The sequence below is a fragment of the Babylonia areolata genome, chromosome 11 (genome assembly GCF_041734735.1).
Source record: "Babylonia areolata isolate BAREFJ2019XMU chromosome 11, ASM4173473v1, whole genome shotgun sequence".
Taxonomy (NCBI): domain Eukaryota; kingdom Metazoa; phylum Mollusca; class Gastropoda; order Neogastropoda; family Buccinidae; genus Babylonia; species Babylonia areolata.
In genome coordinates this window covers 14,402,742-14,426,712 of record NC_134886.1, presented here as the reverse complement: position 1 = coordinate 14,426,712, position 23,971 = coordinate 14,402,742, and the positions used below count along the sequence as shown (strand labels likewise).

Sequence of the window (23,971 nt, the reverse complement as noted above, 5' to 3'; positions counted from 1 at the left end):
ATTGTGCACATTGGAAAACATTTTCTTCGGCACGGAAAAATTGCAAATGTGTTTGGGGGATGGGGTAGGATGTACAGGTGTTTGGGGGGTGGGGTAGGGCGTACAGGTGTTTGGGGGATGGGGTAGGGTGTTTGGGGGATGGGGTAGGGTGTACAGGTGTTTGGGGGATAGCGTAGGGTGTTTGGGGGGTGGGGTAGGGTGTACAGGTGTTTGGGGGATGGGGTAGGGCGTACAGGTGTTTGGGGGATGGGGTAGGGCGTACAGGTGTTTGGGGGATGGGGTAGGGTGTACAGGTGTTTGGAGGATGGGGTAGGGTGTTTGAGGGATGGGGTAGGGTGTTTGGAGGATGGGGTAGGGCGTTTGGGGGATGGGGTAGGGTGTTGGGGGGATGGCGTAGGGTGTACAGGTGTCTGGGGGATGGGGTAGGGTGTACAGGTGTCTGGGGGATGGGGTAGGGTGTTTGGGGGATGGGGTAGGGTGTACAGGTGTCTGGGGGATGGGGTAGGGTGTACAGGTGTTTGGGGGATGGGGTAGGGTGTACAGGTGTCTGGGGGATGGGGTAGGGTGTCTGGGGGATGGGGTAGGGTGTACAGGTGTTTGGGGGGTGGGGTAGGGTGTACAGGTGTCTGGGGGATGGGGTAGGGTGTACAGGTGTCTGGGGGATGGGGTAGGGCGTTTGGGGGATGGGGTAGGGTGTACAGGTGTTTGGGGGATGGGGTAGGGTGTCTGGGGGATGGGGTAGGGTGTTTGGGGGATGGGGTAGGGTGTACAGGCGCAAGAAACACGTGAAGACTGAAAGGTAAACACAAAAAAATAAATCTCGCGCATATATTTTCCCCAGAAGATGAAGCTATATATCATTCATAAGTGAGAACCACTCTCCCTCGCATCCCCGAGGGAAGAAGCACACACACACACACACACACACACACACACACACACACACACACACACATACACACACAAAACCCCACAAAACAACAACAACAACAAACTTTCAAAAAAAACATACCCACGGATGCACGCGCACACACATTCAGATTAATCAGACTCCGCTAAAGTCATACTAACCCTAAACAATGATTCGCAAAGTTTTTATGTAACAAAGAAAAACCCATCATGCATACAATACTATCCTAATCAAAACGGGTTTATAAAAAAAAAGCTAACTTACTATACTTACTGAAATAATTATTATTTTTCAGTCCAGCACAGAGAGAAAAATTCTTGGGAGAATCGTGAACCTAAAATATAAATAGTCCCAAAGGCAGAACTTGAAAAAAAGGACGTCGATAAATACGATAAAAATAAGAAAAAAGAAAAGAAAGACGTTCGTAAAAAAAGAAATACTTTTCAGAAGTTCCAAACGAGATATCATTATAGTGTGTGGAGGAGGGGGTAGAGGAGGTGCAAGGTAATGTGTGTGTGTGTGTGTGAGTGTGTTGGAGCTCATGTACGTTTATATGTATTTGACTGTGCTTTCATATGTGCTTGTACAAGTAAGTGTTCATCTCTGTGAGTGTGTGTTTGTGTTTGTGTGTGTGTGTGTGTGCCGTGGAAGCTGCGATACTTAGACTAGAAATGAGTGTGTGGAGGAGGGGGGTAGAGGAGGTGCACGGTAATGCGTGTGTGTGTGTGTGTGTTGGAGCTCATGTACGTTTATATGTATTTGACTGTGCTTTCATATATGTGAAACTGCATGTCTGGTGCATTTCTGTTATGCATGTGTGGGTGTATGTGTGAATGTGTGTCTTCATTTTTTACATTTATTTGCTTATTTATCACCATTGTTGTCTTATTTATTTATTTATTTATGTTTTATTATTATCATTTTATTAGTATTACTAATATTATTACTACTACCTTTTTCTATATTATAATTATTATTTATTTATTTATTTATTTATTTATGCAAGCTTATCTATTATTTATTCCCCCGTTTTTTTTTTGTTTTTGTTTTTTTTGTTTTTTGTGTGTGTGTGTGTGTGTTTTTTGTTGTTTTTTTTTGTTTTGTTTTTTTTCCCAAGGCCTGACTAAGCGCGTTGGGTTACGCTGCTGGTCAGGCATCTGCTTGGCAGATGTGGTGTAGCGTATATGGATTTGTCCGAACGCAGTGACGCCTCCTTGAGCTACTGAATACTGAAACTGAAACTATCATTATATAAATCCAACAATAAAAAAAAAAACCCTTGCATACTGATGAGGACATCTTCACGGAGTGGAACACAATGCTTGTCCCAAACAATGTAAAGACATTCCAGACAGTTCTCTTCTCGTCTTTAAACAACGGCACAGACATCCGAACATTTTTTTTTTTCCCACGTCAAGTTTCAAACACGTTCAAATCTTCAACTATTTCTTATCAGCAAAGACCTACATCGGCATAACTTTCCGGTTAAAAAAAAAATTATATATATATATATATATATGTGTGTGTGTGTGTGTGTGTGTGTGTGTTAAAAAGTGTGTTAATAAGTTCTGATCATCGAGAAGTGCATCAACCAAGGCAGTACATCAGTACCTTTCAATCGTATCAATAAAGACGTATATCAGCACAATAATTGTCAACAACAACAAACAAAAAAGAAAGGCTGTTAACATACTAAGTTCAGGGCAACTGGCAACAATATCGATAATATGAATTTTAAAAAACCAAAAATAAATAAACGACAACAAACAAACAACACAACAAATCTATATGAAACGTCAAACACAAATACTGACCCATCATTGTATGAGAGCTCATTTCTCCAACTTATCACTTCTGCACTCTGTCTTCCGCTCTTTCACTGCATCTCTCTGCCCACAGACACAGCACAGTGGTCCTTCAGCCTGCCGCTGCTCCCATCACAACGAGAGAGGTTCCGTCACGTCAGCTTCAGTGTCTCTCAGCCAGAGGAAGACAGCCGGCAAGAAGCGACGTCAGGGTGTGTGTGGTGTGGTGTGTGAGAGAGCGGCGCGGACTCTCCCCTTCCCCCGTCCCCTCTGTTCACCTCGCCTCTCTCTCCCTCACTTTGTTGGTCGATGAACCCGCGTCGCGTCCCTTTCTTGCCGCTTGCTTGCTTGCTCACCAGATGCTTGCGTCTTCACCAGTTGTTTGCGTGCTCACCAGTTGCTTGCGTGCTCACTAGTTGCTTGCGTGCTTGCTTGCGTGCTTGCTTGCTTGCTCAGCTTGTTCTTGGTGTGTGTTTATCGCAAGCCGGTGTGTGCAATGCGTGTGCATGAGGGTGGTTAGGGTGGAGGATTGTTGGAGGGGGAGGGGCGGGGTCTAGAGGGGGTGGAGAGGGCGAGACAGGAGCTATAGAGTTCGTTAGGGGCTTCGGGGGGCTGGTTTGGGTGTGTGGGTGTGGTGTGGGTGGACAGAAGATGGGGGCGGGAGAGGTGGGGAGCAGCAGTGGAGGAAAGAGGTGAGAGGGGTCAGGCTGATGGGGACGGAGGGTGAGGGTGGGGGGCACACAAGGTGATGTAGGGAGAACGACGGGAAGAGAGAGAGAGAGAGAGAGAGAGAGAGAGACTGAGGGTAGACACAGACAGCTTGAGAGAGGGCAGATAAATAGACAACAGACAGATAGATAAGTAATTAGATAAACAGTGACTGAGCTGGAGAGCTAGTGAAAGGGCAGATGAATGGACTTCCTCGTTCGTGGGCTGCAACTCCCACGTTCACTCGCATGTACACGAGTGGGCTTTTACGTGTATGACCGTTTTTATCCCGCCATGTAGGTATCCATACACCGATTTAGGGGGTGTGCATACTGGGTATGTTCTTGTTTCCTTAACCCACCGAACGCTGATATGGATTACAGGATCTTTAACGTGCGTGTTTGATCTGCTTGCGTATACACACGAAGGGGGTCCAGGCACGACAAGCAAGTCTGCACAAGAAGCATGTTGGCCTGGGAGATCGGACAAATCTCCACCCTTTAACCACCACACGCCCTTACCGAGATTCGAACCCGGGACCCTCAGATTGAAAGTCCAACGCTTTAACCACTCGGCTGTTGCGCCCGTCAGATGAATGGACAAAAGAGAGACAGATAAAGAGGGAGAAAGATGCATACATTGTGTGTGTGTGTGTGTGTGTGTGTGTGTGTGTGTGTGTGTGTGTGTGTAGAGAGAGAGAAAGAGACAGACAGACAGACAGACAGAGGCAAATCAACAAGGCAGCAGAGAAGAAAATCAAGAGAGAAGGTCAGAGGAAGCGCCGGAGTGCGAATGCCAAAGGTATTCGGCATTGGGTTGTTCATGACTTACTGTCCGTGGTGTCTGAGGTCCCACTATAACGGCCATTTTTGGGTTGTTGAGGTCTTGTGCCCGTGTTGTCTGGGGGTCTGATTACAACGATCGGTTAATTGGGTTGAGGTCTTGTGCCCGTGTTGTCTGGGGGTCTGATTACAACGATCGGTTAATTGGTTTGAGGTCTTGTGCCCGTGTTGTCTGGGGTCTGATTACAACGATCGGTTAATTGGGTTGAGGTCTTGTGCCCGTGTTGTCTGAGGTCTGTTTACAACGATCGGTTAATTGGGTTGTTGATGTCTTGTGCCCGTGTTGTCTGGGGTCTGATTACAACGATCTGTTAATTGGGTTGAGGTCTTGTGCCCGTGTTGTCTGGGGTGTGATTACAACGATCGGTTAATTGGGTTGTTGATGTCTTGTGCCCGTGTTGTCTGGTGTGTGATTACAACGATCTGTTAATTGGGTTGAGGTCTTGTGCCCGTGTTGTCTGGGGGTCTGATTACAACGATCTGTTAATTGGGTTGAGGTCTTGTGCCCGTGTTGTCTGGGGTCTGATTACAACGATCTGTTAATTGGGTTGAGGTCTTGTGCCCGTGTTGTCTGGGGTCTGATTACAACGATCGGTTAATTGGGTTGAGGTCTTGTGCCCGTGTTGTCTGGGGTCTGATTACAACGATCGGTTAATTGGGTTGTTGATGTCTTGTGCCCGTGTTGTCAGGGGTGTGATTACAACGATCTGTTAATTGGGTTGAGGTCTTGTGCCCGTGTTGTCTGGGGTCTGATTACAACGATCTGTTAATTGGGTTGAGGTCTTGTGCCCGTGTTGTCAGGGGTGTGATTACAACGATCTGTTAATTGGGTTGAGGTCTTGTGCCCGTGTTGTCAGGGGTGTGATTACAACGATCGGTTAATTGGGTTGAGGTCTTGTGCCCGTGTTGTCTGGGGTCTGATTACAGCAATCACTTAATTGGGTTGTTGATGTCTTGCTGTGTCCGTGTTGTCTTATGTTCTGAAGTGTTGTCATTATAAACACCGATGGCCAGTTTCTTTACCTATCTCTTTTCCTTCTGTCTATATATATATTTTTTCATTTCTTCCTCAGTTCCGTTCTTTATTCTTTTATTCAATCGGTTAAGCAGACCTTTACACAAGAAACCTAGTGTTGACAAAGACCTTTTTCAAATTGACCCTTTCTGTCAAAATTACTGGAGAAAGTCGTTCTGCGTCAACCCCTGACCTCCTAGAGCTGATCCTGTCTGCATACATTCAGAATCACAGTACAGAGACAGCCCTTTTACACACGTCCAACACATTACTGACCTGCGCTGACACCAAATATGTCTCAGTTCTGTGTCTGCTCGATCTGTCGGTAACTTTCGACATATTAATCAGATATTCTTCTCAACCGTCTTCATCATACGTTTGGAATCTCTGGCACAGCCCTCGACTGGTTTAAATCTTACCTTTCCAACATTACTGAACGGCTTTTCATTTCCAGTACTGGTTTAAATCTTACCTTTCCAACATTACTGAACGGCTTTTCATTTCCAGTACTGGTTTAAATCTTACCTTTCCAACATTACTGAACGGCTTTTCATTTCCAGTACTCATTCCGAATCCAGACCTCTTACTGTTTAATATGGCGTTCCCCAATGTTCAGTTCTTGGTCCATTATCATTTAGTCTGTGTGATCAGCCACTGTCCGATATCGTCAGCCAATCTCGATGTGATTTTCTCAAGTTCGCAAGTGACACCTAACTCACGAAAGCTTCTTCTCCAAGTTCTTTTACCATCCTCCGCAAAAACATAGAGATGCGCATTGTTGCTAGCCTAACATTGTTGTTAGACTTACTGTTGTCAACACAGAAGCCACACGTACATGCTCTAAGTCTGCAGTTAATCATATTTCAGATCATACCTTTACTGTCTGCAATGCTGATGCCAACTTTCAAAATTCTGTCAGAAACTTGGATGCATTTTTTTTTTACTCAACTCTGACTAAGCACGACCATGTCAGTATGTACGTAAAACTACTTAAAACGGCAAACTTCCAATGGAGAAAAATCCGTTCCATTCTACGTGTCTAACTCTTGAAGCAACCACTCAGCTTGTCTGTTCCTTGATCCCTTGTCGCATCCACTACCGCAGTTGACTGTTCCAGCTGGTCTGCCTTCTGGTTTGTTGTCACGCCTTCAGATGATTTTGAACAATACTGTATTGAGACTCTCAGTGTCTACTTCATTGGTTATCCACCCAGTACAGAATTAAGTACAACAATTGGCATACTGGCTTATCGCCACTGTGACGGACCTCTCCCATCTTACTGATCTTCTGTCCTTTATGGGGATACCCCTTCCCGTTCTCTCAGGTCTTCAGGAAAAAAAGCCCATTCGAATCCCCTAAACCTCTTCAAAGACATATTGCTAAAGAACTTTTAAGTATCAAGCACCTTCTGTCTGGAATTTTCTTCCTCTGGATCTCCTTCTCTTACCAACCCTGGCCTCTTTCAAAACCAAATTGAAAACCCACCTGTTCAAACTGGCCTCTGGATGTGACGAAGGCTAGTTGTGTGTCTGCCTCCCCCCCCGCCCACATCTAACACGGTTTTCTCTAGTGAAATCAGCACGTGGAATGTGTGCATGTGGGTGGGTGTTTACTCTGTGTGTGTGTGTGTGTGTGTTTCTGTGTTTCTGTGTGTGTGTGTGAGCGTTCGTGCGCTTCCATTAAATTTGTAGTATTGTCTATACCCCGTCTCGCCAGCTCCGTTCTTCCTCTGATACTCGACTTCTCAGGATACCTCACGTCAGAAGTAAGACCTATGGACACAGATCGTTTTCTTTTCAATCGCCAAAGACGTGGAACAAGCTCCCGGATAACCTCCGTCATTCTGATTCCCTCGCATCTTTTAAATCTCGTCTCAAAACTCACCTTTTCCCTCAGCAATAAGTTCAATTGTGGCAGGTCCACAACTACATGCATGTATATGAATGTGTATTGTGTGTGCATGTGTCTATGTAAGTTTTTGCCTGCCTATGTGTGCGTATGTGTTAGGGTAGCTGTTAGATACACATGTATGTTAAAATGTATGTATGCAGTGTGTGTGTGTGTGTGTGCGTGCGTGCGCGTGTGTGTGTGGTCACATTTTGGTGTGTGTATGTAACATAGATATAATGTTTTATGTTATCAAAAGCGTTTTTGTAAAGCACCTAGAGCAGATTTCTGGATAGTGTGCTATATAAGTATCCATTATTATTATTATTATTATGTTGACACACACACATATCTAGATAGATAGATATACTTTAAAAACAAATCCTTCCTTCTTTTTTCTTTTTTCTCATTCAAAGAAACGGTGCTCGAATGTGTTGTGCTATCTGTATCTTGTTTTCTTTTACTTTTCTTTCTTCCTTCCTGCCTTCCTTCTGTTCCTCCTCTTTGTTTCATTCAAACGTGCAGTCTTTTCCTTCTCCCCGTCCCTCCCTTCCTCCCTTCCTTCCTTCCTTCTATCAGCCATTCTCTCTCAGTAGTACCCTTCCTTTCTCCCTTCCTTCCTTCCTTCTATCAGCCATTCTCTCTCAGTAGTACCCTTCCTTCCTCCCTTCCTTCTATCAGCCATTCTCTCTCAGTAGTACCCTCCCTTCCTCCCTTCCTTCCATCAGCCATTCTCTCTCAGTAGTACCCTTCCTTTCTCCCTTCCTTCCTTCCTTCCATCAGCCATTCTCTCTCAGTAGTACCCTCCCTTCCTCCCTCCCTTCCTTCCTTCTATCAGCCATTCTCTCTCAGTAGTACCCTTCCTTCCTCCCTTCCTTCTATCAGCCATTCTCTCTCAGTAGTACCCTTCCTTTCTTCCTTCCTCCCTTCCTTCTATCAGCCATTCTCTCTCAGTAGTACCCTCCCTTCCTTCTATCAGCCATTCTCTCTCAGTAGTACCCTTCCTTTCTCCCTTCCTTCCTTCCTTCTATCAGCCATTCTCTCTCAGTAGTACCCTCCCTTCCTCCCTTCCTTCTATCAGCCATTCTCTCTCAGTAGTACCCTCCCTTTCTCCCTTCCTTCCTTCCTTCTATCAGCCATTCTCTCTCAGTAGTACCCTCCCTTCCTCCCTTCCTTCTATCAGCCATTCTCTCTCAGTAGTACCCTTCCTTCCTCCCTTCCTTCTATCAGCCATTCTCTCTCAGTAGTACCCTTCCTTCCTTCCTTCCTTCTATCAGCCATTCTCTCTCAGTAGTACCCTTCCTTTCTCCCGCTCATTCATTCGTTCCATTCTCCCTTTCTCTTTCTGATAAACGGGTGGTTGGGAATTATTCTGCAATCTTCTTTGTTTCCTTCTCTTTCCTTCTTTTCTTCCATTTATCTTTTCCATCTTTTTTTCCACGCATTTCTCTCCTCCTGTTTAGTTTCTTCTATTCGTTCTTTCTTTTCCTTTTTTAATGCATCTTTACCCTCCCTCATTCCTGTATTTCATCCTTCCTTCCACTGGCGATCAAACAGGTAGTCGGAAATTTCTTTTCATTTTTCTTCATTCTTTCTTTCTTTCTTTTTTTTTTTTAATCCTTCCTTCCTTCATTCCCTCATTCATTCATCCCACCCTCCGTTTCTCAGTCGATCAAACGGTCGGTCGCTGGTAGCTTTCTGCAAAAACAGTGCACAGATGTTTTCAGCCACGGCTGAGAAACTCCGATAATTACACTGTTGCCTTGAAAACTCTCTCTCTGCCCCTTCCCCAGTCTCTTTCTCTCTCTCTCTTTCTCTCTGTCAACCTCTCTCTCTCTTTTTCCTTCTCTGCATGTCTCCGTGTCTCTGTCTCCGTCTCCTCTCCCTGTCTCTCTTTCTCCCTATCTCTGTCTCTCCCCTTCACTCCCAGCCCCTTCTCCCTCTCTCTCTCTCTCCCCGCCAAGTGAGGTCCGTTTGACACATGGCGGCCAGTCCTATTTTCAACAGTACTGACGTGAAGATGGCTTTCACAGTGTAATTCACGCTTCAATACGACGGCCGGATCGATATGGCTCTTCAGGGAGAAAGACGCACACGCACCTGCACACACACACGTGCACAAACATACACAGACGCACAAACACATATATATACACACACACAAACGAACGCACACACACACTGATAATACACACAGTCACACATACGCGCGCGCGCACTCAAGCACAGGGTAACGCGCGCGCACACACACACACACACGTTTGTTTGTTTGTTGGGTTTTTGTTTTGTTTGTTTGTTTTCCCACATTGAAACATTTCCTCCCGGGAAAAGTGTAAGCATGAATATAATGAATATCAAATCTGGACGGCGGTGCGTGATATTTAATATTCTCCACACAAAAGCTACAATCATTTTATCGGCAATGGAGTTGTCAAGTCAAAAGTCCATTAAGGAATCAAGGCGTTCCTTTTGGGAACATGCACTGTATGCGGGCATGGTCGTTCACACACACACACACACACACACACACACACACGAACTCACGCACTTACACATTTCCGTGAAGTTTTAAAGCCTTTCTACCTGTAACATGCAAGTGCATGCACGCACGTGTACACACATGCACACACGACACAAACACAAACGCACACTGGCACACATAAACACACCTTCACCCTATACGTACACACACACCCTTGTTCGCGCATGCACGGATACACACACCCGCGCGCGCGCGCAGAAACACACAGCTGCTGGCGTTCCCGACTGGTTCTAAACTTGAGATGTCTTGGTGCTCCCACCTTTCTTTTGAGGATAGGGGGAGGGAGGGGGTGGCAGGTGGGGAGGGGGATTATATTTTCCCAAAGTACGTGCACTCGTGGAACCTACCACACGTTGTTAGTCAAATGAGATGTTGAAGTGCCTGATAAAAATCGCCGCTCGGGTTCAAAGTCTGACGCACACGGCTTTCTGTCCCCCCCCTCCTCTCCCTCCCCCTCTGTCTCCTCTCTTCTGTCTCTCTGTTCTTCCCGCCAGACAGTCGGCCTCTCCTTTGTCATCGTTTTATCTCCCCCCCCCCCACCCCCGCCCACCCCAGAAAATAAACAACAACAAGAACAACAAAAAAACCCATTCTTTTTATCAAACAATACAAGGCAAGGCAAAAAGTTTATTTCATGTTACACCCTGGGGGGAAGGGGGGGGGGGGGCATTAACAAACACGCACATTTCAATCTGTATTTTTTTTTCTTTCTCGGTCATTCTCACTTTTTCTTTTCTTTCTTTCTTTCTCTCAATCGTTTTCGTTCTTCTTTCTTTCTTTCCCTCGCACTTGTTTTTATCTTCCTTCCTTTGTTTCTTTCTCTAACACCCTTCTTTCTTTCTTTCTTTCTTTCTAGTACTATTTCACCCAACTTTATTTAATTCCTTTGTCAGCTGCAAAGTACTTTCCAGAAAGGTCATGAAGTATTTCCAGAAATCGGTGTCGTGAATCTCACCTCACCTCACAAAGTAATGGACGAACTGAAAGCGTGCTCTCTGTACAGACGGAAGTTGCAATTGACTGAGACAAGGCACCACAACAGGGCTGATGCCATTTCGCTGGAAGCTGACTCTTCAGACACTTCAAAGTGGGGGAAAGCAAAGACAGAGAGAGAGAGATGGGTGGGTGGAGTGGGGGGTGGGGGGGTGGGGGTGCGGGGAAGGGGGAGGGGCAGGCAGACAGAAAGTGCGCAAAACTCGCAGCTTAGCTAATCGATATTGTTTGTAATCTGTCGGTAGCCATCATTTCAAAAAAAGAAAAAAGAAAAAAAGAAAAGAAAAGAAAACCAGGAAAACGTAACTGCATCGCCCTCTCCCCCCCTCCCTCTCCCCACCCGAAAAAAAGCCAGATTCTGGTACGGAAGCGCCTCAAAGCCTGTTAAACCGGGAGCTACAAATTGAGAAAAAAAGTAATCTTGCTGCAAAAATCCTCCCATCTCTTCCCCCATGTTTGGTTCACTTGGTTCCCGCAAAAAGGAAAGGAACGTTTCCCTACTTCACCTCATGGGTGAGCGAGTGCAAGTGTGAGTGCGCGCGCGTGGACGAGTTGATACACACAACCATACACGTATTTTAGATGAAAATGCGTTACATGTGTGTGTGCGTGCATAGGCATGAAGGAGGGGCGAATGTGCGTGTGGATTGATGTGTGTGTCTGTGGTATGTCTCTGTGTGCAGATCTCTCTCTCTCTCTCTCTCTCTTTCATCTACTCCGTTTTCAGTCTAGGTATTAACTGATGTAAAAAATGTTCTTCCATGTAAACTGAACTTAATTCAATTAACTGAATCCGCCATGCAGGCAACCATACTCCGTTTTCAGGCTTGTACATGCCTGTTATGTTCTTGTTTTCTTAACATAACATACATTACTGCTGAAGTGATGTGTGTGATATCTAATGGCAGAGCCACAATTTTTCATCTTCTAAGTCTCATTTTTCTACTATCAAAGTTGCAAGGGACAATCCTTTTGTTGCCGTGGGTTCTTTTATGCACGCTAAGTGAATACAAGACCTCGTTTTAGCGTCTCATTCAAAAGACTCGCCCACAGACTAACCCTCAAGGTCTAGCAGAGTGGAAGGAGAGGAGGAGGGGGAGGGGGGGGGGGGACAGGGACTAAAATTCACGGTCCGGTGCGGGACTCGATCCGCGGACATTGCCTTCCCAGCTGTGTGCATTACTTCAGCTCTGTGTGCACCCCCCCCCCCTCCCTTTTCATACACCAATGCTCCACTATGGTGACTCCAACAATACTTCAGTTCTGTGTACTTATCCCCCCTCCCCCCACCTTTTCATACATTACCGCTCCACTATGGTCACTCCAACAATACTTCAGCTCTGTGTGCTTATCCACCTCCCCCGCCCCCCTCCCCCCAACCCTGTGGATGCCAGTTGCACGTCATCTTCAGTCTTCTAATGAGAACGATGGCCATAAACTGTGTCGTGTACCTTGACCTCTGCCATGTATGCATCACGCAGCGTGCACAGCGGTTCGTCAATCAAATGGACACCTGTCACGGTGCTGTGTGGAGAACCTCCTGGTACAAGGGAAGCTAATTCCTCACTAACAGGATGAAGCCGGGCCAGTCTCCGGAACAGATAATGACTAGTGTGCAGCCACCCAACAATCTGCCACTGAACAAGACTTCCTTGGAACAGAGAATAGCGCATACAGCTTCCATTTCTGTTGTGCTGTACCCCAGAAGAGGACAATCAGATTCCATCTCCACGCAATTCTTCCCGGAAGACTGTCTTTCTGTCTGTCTATCTATATATCTATGTCCAGTCTATTACAGCTATTTTCAAAGAGGACGGACGCCGCCGAAATATACCCACTCCAAAGTGAAAAAAAGCACAATAAACTAAAGTACCTGTCATCAACTCCAGACAAAGACAAACAGAGGGAGTTTGCTTGAAGACAAAGAGGAACACACCGGAAGGCACTGAGACAGAAGACGACAGGAAGAAAAACAAGGGGAAAAAAGCCAGGAAAAAAAAACCGAACGGTGAAATAAAAGGACATTTCTGGCGCAAAAACTCCAGGAGGCCGAGGGATATAATTCTATGCGACTGATAGTGTAACATTATAACCCACCCACTTCCTGTATTCCCACAGAGTACCTCATTATTTACTTCGGCGGACTCTCATTACCTTCCAGCATATTTCAAAATGTATGAAATAGTGGGTAATTAAGTGGCACTGCTACATGAAACATCAGCCACCACTGACAACTATGCCTTATTTAATACCTCGCCAGTGCGGGCGAGTGGCGCTCCATCAACCCTCAGCCATCCATTGTGAGAGACGAGGTGAGTTCTGACTGACTGACTGGCAATAACCAGTTTCTTCCTCTCAAGACGGAATGAGCAGTGTTCACAAGGCGTGGACGTTTACTCCGTCAGTCACACAGAGGAGTGGAGGGGAAGAAATGTGCATATTGCCGACGGTTTTGTACTGAGTAAAAACAATTCTGACAAGGTATGCTCTTTCCAAACAGGCATTTTCTCTGAGAAATATATCTGTTAAGTACTAATTGAACAAAGGACATCGACAATCGGCAAACCCCTTCTCTCTTCCTCTCGACGATTTGTTCTCATAAAGCGCGTGCAGTTTATTGATAGTTTAAATGCCCAGAGCCTCAATGGACTGAACAGAATATTGACTAGCACGAGCTGTTAACCAGTCACACACTAACCAAGTTCTAAGCCTTGATTTTACGTCATCTCAAATCCCAATAAGAAGTCTTGGTTTTGTTCAGAGACAAGGTAGATTTACTCAATTTGCTGGAAAAAAAAAAAACAAGTCTAAAACAATTTTGCTATATCCACATTTCTCTCCCCCCCCCCCCTCTTCTGTGTGACTAACAGAGTGAACGTCCACGCCTTGCTGAGAACACTACTTCAGTACTTGTTGGAAAATTGTGGATATTGCCAAAAACAATTTTAACCATAAATCTTTGAACAAACTATTTTCGGCTCACGTCGAACATGACTATAATGTAATAATTCAATGTTAGAATTCCGTGCTTTTGATCCATAAATCAGACAGCTGATCTTACCACTATTATGGACAGTCTCACGTCCTTATAAATCTTATACCTGGAACCTCTTGCAGAAGACGGTATCGACTACGACTGCACTGTCAGGGATTTTCGCCGACTCAACAGCGCTGTACTTTGGACTATGGGGCAATATGACTGGTAGGAACGGTGGCCCAGTGATAATGCTCCAGGCTTGGAAACGAGTGTCCGCGGGCTCAATCCCTATATAGTGACCTGAATTTGTACTCCCCCCTTCCCCTAGATGGTGACTAGTGGTCTGGATGCCTGTCGTTCGGATGAGGCGAGATCCCGTGTGCAGCCTGCACTTACTGACACGGACGTAAAAGAACCCACGTTAACAAATGGAATGTCCCTGTTCAAACCCTTTAGAGGTATCCAGTGATGAGCAAACACACTTGCAGGCAAGGAAAAAGAAATGGTACTGTCCTGTGGCGACGTGCTGTCCCTGGGGACTGAGACCAACCCCAATTTCACACAAAGAAATCAGTTGTAACAACAAATCAATAAATACAAATACATCTGTCCCAGTATCAACTGTGTGCCGGTATCGCCAAGGTGGATCAGATACAGCGATGGGCATCGAATCGCGAAGGTGAAAAAAACATCTGTTGCGCGCTCGGGTATTCAAACAATGCACCCAGTGAGTGACTGTGTGACCCAAGACGGAGTCTTTCCATTTTGAAGTCCCGTTCTCAGCTAAACACGCATGCGTATTAAACTTCAGCTTCAAAACAACGAGCAAAATCAGAATCAGAATTTTTTTGAAAAAGCTTACCTCAAAAGCACTGGCGTAGAAAAGCATGAAACAAAACTGTCACTTCTGCAAACGAAGAAAAAGTGGTCTCGTTTCTAACAAGGAAGCGAGTGACTGAAGCAAGTGGTGTGTGTCGTTCGAGCTTCCCGCCAGTTGAGTGCACACTGCTGAAGGCACGTGGCTCTTTTAAATCACTTCACCCACATCACTGCAAGATGGAAAAAGCTCGGCTCGCTCGGTCGTTGAGGGTTCCCTCAGTTCGTCACCTCAATTGTCACCATTTGTTGGGGCAGGGGAGGGGAGAGGGGGGTCGGAGGAGGGGAACTGGGGCGGTAAGACCCCCCTTTCCCTCCCCGCCCCGTCAGCAGGCAAGCGAAGCAGTTGGAGCCGACAACATTAAAAAAAAAAAAAAAAAAAAAAAAAAAACCTTGCCGGTGACCAGTTGAAATTGTTCCCCCTCCTCGCGAATATTTTGTTCTTCATCATTCGAGTTTGTTGTTGGTGTCATCGTTGTTGTATATGGAAGTGTGTGTGTGTGTGTGTGTGTGTGTGTGTGTGTGTGTGTGTGTGTGTACATGCGCGCGATAGTTCGGGCGATAGCCATCTTTAAGTCTGTGTGGTTGGGATTGTGGATATGAAAGTCGTCTTCAAATTCTCTGTCTCTCTCTCTCTTGGTTGTGAGCAAACATTTTTGTCATTATTTAAGCAAAGAATGAAAGATATATTTATGCAGGAGTGGGACGAGTCAGTAATGTCTAAAGATATATATCGTAACTACAGACTGTTTAAAACTGGTTTTCAGTGTGAGCAATATTTTGAATATGTGGATAAAAAGTGTTTTAGGGACTGTTTAGTAAAATTACGGCTTGGTTTGCTCCCCATAAATGGATCATTATTTAGAAGAACATTCAAATGTAATTCAGATTACGCATGTAAACGTTGCAATGTAATCGAAGATGAAAACCATTTTATAAACAATTGTGCCATTTACAATGACCCGCGGCAAAAACATCTGAACTCTGAAGGTCAATCGTATGTTCACTTGATGAAGAATGGTTCTGTTTACAGTATTCGTAAACTATGCATTTAGATATTTAATGCCCTGAAGATACGACAGGAATTCTGTGACAACAATGATGAAGTACTTTTGTTCTACAGGTTAAGTTAGTACGTATTTTACATTTTGTTGTGGCTGAGTGATCACCATATTGTGTACTTTTGACCTCTTTCTAGGGGCCGGAGGCCTGGAGATTAAAGTTTTGTTCTTGTTCTTGTTCTTGTTCTCTCTTTCTCTCTCAGTGTCTCTCTCTGTATTGTATTGTATTGTACTATATTATACTGTATTGTATTGCATTACTCTTTTATCACAGCAGATTTCTGTGTGTGAAATTCAGGCTGCTCTTTCAAGGGAGAGCGCGTCCATGGAGTGCCGTGTCACCCATTCTTTCTTTGTAGCTGTATTTGTTTTCTTAACAAAGTGGATTTTACTACAGAATGTTGCAAGGGACAACTCTTTTGTTGTCGTGGTTCTTTTACGTGCGATAGGTGCATGCTCCACACGAGACGTCGATTTATCGTCTCATACGAATGACCAGCGTCCAGACCACTTATCAAGGTCTAGCGGAGGGGGAGAAAATGCTGACGACTGTGTGATTCGATCCAGTGAACTCAGATTCTCTCGCTTCCTACGTTACCTCCTAGCCACCACTCCACACTCTCTGCATGTCTCTCTCTTTCTCCCCACCCCCCTCCCCCGCCCCCCTCTGTCTCTCCATCTGTCTTTCTCTGTTTCCGTCTCTCCCTTTGTACTGAAATTCGTGTGTCTAACACGCTTACAGAATAGTCCGTTTCCATATGCTCTTCGTCTGGGTTGTAAATGTAAACCTTTCTGGGTTTTTTAATTTTTTTAGTCTGGGGTCTTTCTCTCCCTTTCTCTCTGTCAGGTTTCTTCTGTCTGTCTGTCTGTCTGTTTGTCTGTCTCCCTGTCTCCCTTTCTCCCTCTGACTGTCTGTCTCTCCCTCTGTCTGTCTCCGTCTCTCCCTTTCTCCCTCTGTCTGTCTGTCTGTCTGTCTGTCTCCCTGTCTCCCTTTCTCCCCCTGTCTGTCTGTCTCTCCCTCTGACTGTCTGTCTGTCTGTCTCCCCCTCTCACTGTCACTTGCAGGGAGGGTAAACGTGGTGACAAGAAACAGTACACACACACGGACATCCGTGCCTGTATTTTCCGGTAATGAGAAGTTCCTGTGTTCTCCAGTGCCTGACAGCCAGCCAGACATGCTGAAATGAACTGCTTGTGGAAATTGTATTGTATTGTATTGTATTGTGTATTGTATTGTATTGTATTGTCACAACAGACTTCCCCATGTGAAATCAGGTCCGTTCTCCCCGGGGAGAGCCCGTCGCCATAGTACAGTGCCACATGTTGTTTTTCTATCTGCAGTGTAATTATTTCGCTATCAAGATGAATTTGTTTCTGCACAAACTTGCCAGAGACAAACCTTTTGTCGCTGTGGGTTGTTTTACGTGCGCTATTTGCATGCTGCACACGGGACGCACGAAGGGCTGATGGCAGTCACTGAAGACGTCAACATGCCAAGTTAACGTGACAGTCTTTGAGTTTTATTGTTGTTGTTATTGTTGTCGTTGTACGTCGTCGTTGTCGTTTTGGATAAACAGAAAATCAGACAATGTTTTCAGACAAATTGCACCACTTGTAGACTTGATTTCACCCATTGTGTTTCGCTCAAAATGATCAGCTTCAAAGCAATACATTTCGTTCATTTACTCTATATTGTACGCCTGTCTGTGTCTGTCTGTCTGTCTGTTTGCCTGTTTTTGTCTATTTGTCTGTCTCTGCCGCTTTCTGTCCTTGTCTCGGTCTCCCTGTGTCTCTGTCTGTCAGCCTCTCTCTCTCTCTCTCTCTCTCTGCTTTTCTGCATTTCACTCCAGTAGACCTACCTGTCTTTCTGATCATATCAGTGCTTACATTCCCTCAATAATTCTCCGTTTTTCCTCTGACTGTTACCTTCTGAAAGTTCCTCGTATCAATACAAGAACTTATGTTGAACGCTCTTTGCTGCTCATCATGATCATCTGGGACAACCTTTCACATTATCTGGGACAACCTTTCACATTATCTGGGACAACCTTTCACATTATATTCAGTCATATAGCTCCGTTCTCTGACTTTCCCTCTTCACTTCAAAGTCTGTCAGCACTCTCCGTTTCTTACTTCTCCAACACAGTCCCATGCCTGAACTCACTTAGTGTGTGTGTTAGTATGTGTGTTAGTATATGTGTTAGTGTGTGTGTGCTAGTGTGTGTGTTAGTGTGTTAGTATGTCTGTTAGTGTGTATGTGTGCTGGTGTGTGTGTTAGTATGTGTGTTAGTGTGTGTGTTTCGATTTTTCTACAGAATTTTGCCAGGAACAACCCTTTTGTTGCCGTAGGTTCTTTTACGTGCGCTGCACACGGGACCTCGGTTTATCGCCTCATCCAAATGACTAGCGTCCAGACCACCACTCAAGGTCTAGTGGAGGGGGAGAAAATATCGGCGGCTGAGCCGTGATTTGAACCAGCACGCTCAGATTCTCTCGCTTCCTAGGCGGACGCGTTACCTCTAGGCCATCACTTCACACACACACATATGTATATATATATATACAGACATGATTTAACTCTTGTCATTTGTGTGTGTGTGTGTGTGTGTGTGTGTGTGTGTGTGTGTGTGTGTGTGTGTGTGTGTGTGTGTGTGTGTGTGTGTAAGCACATATACATGTGTTTTACTGTTTAGAAAGTGAATTTGTCACCAAGGAGTCGAACGATGAGATATGACAGTGTTGCATTCCCTGTGGTGATGTGTTGCTGACAGATGGTGTGGGGTGTGTAACTGGGTCCAGTAGTGAGGGTGTGTCCCCAAGCCATGTGGTGGTCTAACCGATGGTGTGAAAGTGTGTAACCTTGCTAGGAGTGAAGGTCTGTCCCCACGGAAGCTTCTCAAACCTCTCTAACATGTTCAAAATTCTGCCTCCAAACTCATTTTTCTGACACGGAAGTCCCAATATATGTCTCTTGAGTGTGTGTGTGTGTGTGTGTGTGTGTGTGTGTGTGTGTGTGTGTGTGTGTGTGTGTGTGTGTGTGTGTGTGTGTGTGTGTGTAATTTCTTGAAATGAATAAAATTGTTCTTGAGCCATGGAACTTGGAAGCCTTCAAGATTTACAGTCGTTACATAACCATCTAGCTCCACCATGCTGTGTGCCTGCCACACGCAGTTGGTCCCCGGGGTATGTCTACCCATGCATGCGAAGTCTGGATCAGGCAGAATCTGCGGAAGAAACCTATCGATTCAACGGAGAGGAAGGCGGTTACAGTAACGCACTGTGGAGTGCAGAGAGCAAGATGAGACACCGAAAGGATATCTTGGTCATCCACTGCATCCGTGCTCATCCTCCAGTCGTCTCGACTTAGTCTTGCCACTGGAAATTGGTGAACCTGGACGAGAGAGTGAGGTCGACGTTGCGCAACTCCTCTTCACTTTAAATAAACTCACGGCGCAAGTCATCAGTCATCCTTAATGACCTTTCATCCTTCATCCTTTCATCACCCCCACGTCCTGTGGCGACAGGCGAGCGACGAAACGACAGGTGTGGGTACACTGGCATCGCAGCCGCAGACCTGCACACAGGCGGCTCAGGACATAGGGTCGTTCTTCATCGACAGGAGCAGCGATGGAGCTCGGCAGCCGTCTGAGCGTCTGAGCAGCTCTCTTTAGGAATGCACTGCTCACCTCCCTGGCATGAGGAAGGGGCTAGAAAAGGTGCCCTAAAATTTCCTGCTCCATATCACCCTGGCCAGCATACCGCGGCTGGTGGGGACCCTACATCAGCGGTCGAAACAACAAGAAAGAAAAGAAAAAAACAAGGATCGTTCCTCTCACCATTGGTGCTTGGAACATAAGGACTCTCCTGGACAGAGATGACGCGGACAGACCCCAAAGGAGAACAGCACTAGTTGCATCCGAACTCGCCAGATACAACATCGACATCGCAGCCTTGAGTGAGACTCGGCTTGCAGGCGAAGGCGAGCTCTATGAACGGGGATCTGGTTACACCTTCTTCTGGAGTGGACGAGGAAGCGAAGAGCGACGTGAGGCTGGCGTTGGTTTTGCAGTAAAAACAGCACTTGTCAGCAAGCTAGCTGGAATCCCAAAGGGAGTCAACGATAGGCTTTTGACGATGAAACTCCCACTGGCATCTGGCCAGAAGCACCTCACCATTGTCAGTGCCCACGCCCCAACCATGACCAACCCGGATGAAGTGAAGGCGAAGTTCTATGAGGACCTTCACTCTGTCATTGCTGCTATCCCGAAAGCAGACAAGCTCATCATTCTTGGGGACTTCAATGCTAGAGTTGGCTCTGACTACATCTCCTGGGATGGAGTGATTGGAAAGCACGGCGTGGGCCACTGCAACCCAAATGGACTGCTTTTGCTTCAGACTGCTGATAACCAACACATTTTTCTGCCTCCCTACCCGTAACAGAACGTCATGGATGCACCCTCGCTCAAAGCATTGGCATCTCATCGATTACGTCATCGTCAGGAAAAGGGATAGGCAAGATGTACGTGTGACAAAGACCATGCGCGGCGCCGAGTGTTGGACAGACCATCGCCTTGTAGTCTCGAAGCTGAATATTCGAGTCCAACCCAAGAGACGCCCCCAAGGCCAGAAGGCTCCAAAACGGCTCAACATCGCTAAGCTGAAAAACATCACCATCAAACAGACCTTTGTGGAGCTGCTGGAAGATCGTCTGGAATCCGCCTCTCTGGACAACCAGAATGTGGAGTCTGACTGGAGGACCCTGCGCGAGCTGATCTATAGTACAGCTTCAGAGACCCTGGGACCCATGACCAGAAAGCACAAAGACTGGTTTGATGAAAACTGTGATGAAATCAAGCAGCTTCTGAATGAGAAACGCCGTCTGCATCAAGCCTACCTGAGCAACCCAAAGTCCACATCAAAAAAGGATGCGTACAATGCCATCCGCAGGACTGTTCAGCAAAAGTTACGTCAGATGCAAGATAAGTGGCTGAGTGACAAAGCTGATAAGATCCAGGGATATGCTGACAGGCACGATATGAAGAGGTTCTATGATGCCTTAAAAGAAGTGTACGGCCCCACATCCTCAGGATCATCCCCCCTCCTGAGTGCAGATGGGAATACCTTGATCACCGAGAAGGAGAAAATTCTCGAACGCTGGGCTGAGCACTTCAGCAGTGTCTTAAATCGCCCTTCCTCCATAAATGATGAAGCCATAGACCGTCTCCCACAAGTCCCCATCAACGAAGCACTGGACGATCTGCCAACACTTCTTGAGACCCAGAAAGCAATCCGTCTGCTATCCAGTGGCAAAGCACTTGGCTCAGACTCCATACCAGCAGAGGTCTACAAGGATGGAGGCACTGTGCTGACTGAGAAGCTCCATCAGCTGTACTCACTCATGTGGAAAGAAGAGACGATCCCCCAGGATTTCAAAGATGCATCTATCATTCACTTGTCCAAGCGAAAGGGGAACCGGCAAGCCTGTGATAACCATCGGGGCATTTCCTTGCTCTCCATCGCAGGCAAGATACTTGCCAGGATCCTACTAAACCGCCTCACAGCACACCTTGACCAAGGTCATTTGCCTGAGAGCCAGTGTGGATTCCGGAAAGAGCGTGAAACCACCGACATGGTGTTTGCTGCAAGGCAGCTGCAAGAGAAATGTCAGGAGCAAAATGCTGATCTGTTCTCCACCTTTGTCGACCTCACTAAAGCCTTCGACACCGTGAGTAGAGAGGGACTGTGGAAGATCATGGCCAAGTACGGATGCCCTCGGAAATTTATTTCCTTGGTCAGTCAGTTCCATGAAGGCATGCAGGCTCGAGTCCAGGACAATGGCGAAACATCGGCTCCTTTTCCATTCACAAATGGTGTCAAGCAAGGCTGCGTCCTGGCTCCAACACTGTTCAGCCTCATGTTCTCTGCAATGCTTACTGATGCCTTCAGAGATGGCGATGTTGGAATCGGCCTAAAGTACCGAACAGATAGCAAGCTGTTTAACCTCAGAAGGCTTCAAGCAAAAACCAAGGTCATGACAGACATCATCAGAGACTTTTTGTTTGCTGATGATTGTGCCCTCAACGCTGGATCTGAAGCTGACATGCAACTCAGCGTCGACAAGTTTGCCACTGCCAGCAGGAAATTCAGCCTTACCATCAGTACGAGGAAAACTGAAGTTCTCCATCAGCCAGCCCCAGGGAAACCCCACGTTGAGCCCAACATCACAGTCAACGGTCAGAGACTCATTGTGGTGGAGCGGTTCACATACCTTGGCAGCACACTGTCACGAAATGCGACCATCGACGATGAAGTGAACGTCAGGATTGCAAGAACAAGCGCAACCTTTGGTAGACTCTATGCAAATGACTGGAGCAGAAGAGGCATTGGTCTTGAGACCAAGCTAAAGGTCTACAGAGCAGTAGTTCTCCCCACACTACTGTACGCCTGCGAAACTTGAACAGTGTACCAACGACATGCCAAGAAGCTGAACCACTTCCACACAACATGCCTCAGGAAGCTACTGAACATCAAGTGGCAAGACAAGACCCCAGACACGGAGGTGCTTGCAAAAGCCACCCTTCCCAGCATCTTCACCATCCTGATGCAGTCCCAGCTTCGCTGGGCTGGACACGTGGCGCGCATGCCAGACCATCGGCTGCCCAAAAGGCTCTTCTATGGCGAGCTGCAACAAGGGAAGAGATCACACGGAGGTCAGAAGAAGCGCTTCAGAGATACTCTGAAAGTCTCTCTGAAAGCGCTTGATATCAACCCTGACTCCTGGGAGGAATCTGCAGTGGACCGTGACAAATGGCGCGCTGCTGTGCCCAAAGGCGCCAAGTTGTGCGAGGCCAGCAGGACTGCTGCAGCTGTTCAGAAGAGACAGGCCAGAAAGTCACGGGCAAACAAGCTCCCTGACAATGGTATGCCTGTCTTTGTCTGCCCCAACTGTCAGCGAACATTTCGTGCGCAGATTGGACTATTCAGCCATCTGCGCATTCACAAATAGATTCATGAGCATCCTTCCCACGCCCCCACCACCACCCTCCCCCCATCCCCCAGCTGGATGACAACGATGGTCATCATCGATCTCGATGGACACACTACCAGTATGTGTGTTAGTGTGTGTTAGTGTGTGTGTTAGTGTGTTAGTATGTGTGTTAGTGTGTGTGTGTTAGTGTGTTAGTATGTGTGTTAGTGTGTGTGTGTTAGTGTGTTAGTGTGTGTGTGTGGAATGACAGAAGTGGGGATCGGAGTGGGGGGGGGGGGGGAGAAGGGGGAAGTGAGAAAGTGAGAGTGGGGATGGTCATGAGTGGTTCATGAAATGTGTCATTTTTACTTACATTTAAAGCACCCTGAGCATTTTGAAAGAAAGGGCGCTTTTCACATGTATATCCTTCTTCTCCCCCGGGAGAGGGCGTTGCCATAATTATAGTAACGATATATATATATATATATATATATATATTCATTTTTCCTTTTCGTGAATGCAAGTGTAGTGTGTGTGTGCGTATATGCGCGCGTGCGTGGGACCAAGCGTGTGTGTGTGTGTGTGTGAGCGTGCGTGCGTGTGTGTACTCTTTTGAACTGAACAATGTGTGCACTCCTAGAAGACAGACGAATAGAGAGAAACGTCTGCATGTCTGTTTTATATACCATTTAGTTGGTGCTTTTTCCTCTAAATTTAGCATCAACAGTCAGAATGCTGGGGCGCGGGGCGTGGGGCAGGTTATCATTCGCCCAAAAGGAACAGAAAGGAAGAAAGGAAGAGGGAAAAAAGAAAGAAAAACGTGGAGAGAATTATGTTTAGTATCCCGTCAGACTGTGGACGTCTAGTTAAAGTTTTAATGTTCACATCTGAATGTTATCATTCAAAACAGACATACAATGAGAAGGCAGGAGGGGAGTGTGGTGGGGACGTAGTTGTAAACAAGGAAGAAACAAACAATCGTTATTCCAAGGAACAAAAAGAAAATCATCAAAAAATCCGCCGGGGGGACTTGTCGGAGAAGGACACTTTTACAGTGGTGGCACGTTATCTTTTTTTTCTTGCATGTTCCTTCAAGTTGTCGTTCTTTGTGTACAGACCACTCGTTCCCCGCAAACTGGGGTCACGAGCCATGAAATTCTTCACGATGAATGAATGAAATGGAACGGAATTTAAATGATAAAGAAAACATGAAACGAAGCAAGGTAAAATAAAGTTGTTTTAAACTGCAATAAAGAATGTTTCCATAATGCACCAAGTCAATGAAAACAAAACGGAAACATTATTTCAACGAAATAGTAAACCTTCATATGAAAAACATGACTGGTAATAACGAAATGCGCGTACGCTTAACAAGTTGTTTCAATTCA

The 23,971-nt window shown here is 46.1% G+C and overlaps 1 protein-coding gene across 1 annotated transcript in view; it reads right to left on the bottom strand.

Moving 5' to 3' along the window:
• LOC143287303 (uncharacterized) overlaps positions 1–2,953 on the bottom strand; it is a 61,854-nt gene extending 58,901 nt beyond the window's left edge. Inside the window, exon 1 of the mRNA XM_076595251.1 lies at positions 2,725–2,953. The gene's annotated coding sequence lies outside the window, so the exon portion shown is untranslated. The remainder of the gene's footprint in view (positions 1–2,724) is intronic.
• Between the last annotated feature and the right edge of the window lie 21,018 nt (positions 2,954–23,971).